The sequence below is a fragment of the Neophocaena asiaeorientalis genome, unplaced genomic scaffold (assembly GCF_003031525.2).
Source record: "Neophocaena asiaeorientalis asiaeorientalis breed wild unplaced genomic scaffold, Neophocaena_asiaeorientalis_V1.1 scaffold346, whole genome shotgun sequence".
NCBI classification, from domain to species: Eukaryota; Metazoa; Chordata; class Mammalia; order Artiodactyla; family Phocoenidae; genus Neophocaena; species Neophocaena asiaeorientalis.
In genome coordinates, this window is record NW_020175400.1 from 1,153,946 (window position 1) to 1,155,585 (window position 1,640).

Consider the following 1,640-nt stretch of genomic DNA (forward strand, 5'->3'; position numbering starts at 1 on the left):
AAAAAAAAAAAAAAATCTGGTTAATCCAGAGCTGTAAATTCTTAAAATGTGAGCCCAGACCAGTAGCATTATCATCACCTGGGAACTTGTTAGAAATGCAAATTCTAAGTCCCCACCCCAGACCTACTGAACTGGAAACTCTAGGGGTGGGGTCCAGCAATATGTGTCTTAATAAGCCCTCCAGGTGATTATAATGCATACCAAAGGTTGAGAACCACTGCTTTAAAAGGTACCTCTTCTACTGAATGTAGACACAGTACTATTATTGCTCCTACCAAAAATGAACAGTGATTTTGTAATCATCAAATACTCCAGTCAATGTTCACGTTTCCCTAATTATCTTGTGGGTTATTTATTTTTTGGCCTTGACACATGGTTTGCGGGATCTCAGTTCCCCGACCAGGAATTGAACCTGGGCCACTGCAGTGAAAGTGCTAAGTCCTAACTACTGGACCACCAGGGAATTCCCTGTTTTTATTTTTTAGAGACCAAATAAGGTCTCTACATTCAATTGGTTGATATATTCCTTACAAAATCCTCCCTCTTCTCTCTCTCTCTCACTTTTTCTTGTATTTCATTTGTTGAAAAAAAACCTTGTCCTTTAACTGTCTCCCACAGGTCTGTATTTGGCTAATTCCATCCTATGGGGGTCCTTTAACATGCTCCTCTATCCTCTGCTTTCCTAATATTGGTAGTTGGATCTGTAAACATGATCAGGTTCAGATTTGGGAGGGGGGGCAAGAATACTCCATAGTGATCTTATGTATCTTCTATCAAGAGGTACCTGGTGTTTTGTTTTTGTTTTCGTTTTTCTGTCTCTTTTCTTGTGATGTTAGCAACCATTGATAAGCCCTGATTTCACTTCGGTTCGCCAAATGATGATATTTTAAATCCGTCACTCCTTCTTCATTTATTAGCTGAAATACTTCTATAAAGAGAACTACCCCTAATCAACTATTTGGTTTCCCTGAGGTACAGTTTGTATAGGAACAGCACAACAGCTGCTTGATTAGGACTCCTTTGATTTTTTTTTTTAATATCACTATATAAATTTTGGCCTCCATGCCTTAGATTTCGGAGCCCCTTCCAGTGAGAGACTCTTCTCTGACAGGACATTTATACATGCATACAACTCAGAATAACTTTTCTCATGGCCTTTGATGTTTTTCTCCTGCCTACTCCTCTCCAGTTTGTCTAGGTTCGCCAGAAAGCAGTGTGCTAAAGAGCTCACTAAATACTTGAGTGATTCCTCAGGGATGGACTTGCTAAGTTGCCAATTAATATTTCCCGATACTATCCAGGCCTGAAAACAGGAGAGGAAATTACATTCCCATTAGCTGGGAATGGTTTTGCGTCCCTTTCATGGTAATATGAGAGTATACCCTCTTCATTTATCTTATTTACCCAAGCATTGTTCTAAATCAAATATGATCAGTATGTTAAATAATAACAGCAATAATGTATAACAATCAGATCAGAAGGTAAGGAAAAAAGCTGGCAGGCAGAGGTACGGGGTAATTCATGTGAAATCCAGGGGTACCATCTCTCCAGGGGAGGAAGTGTTCGGCCTGGGGCGGGGGTACAACAGGGAATGAGAAAGTTCGGACATTCTGAGAATCTGGCACTGGATTAATGTGAAA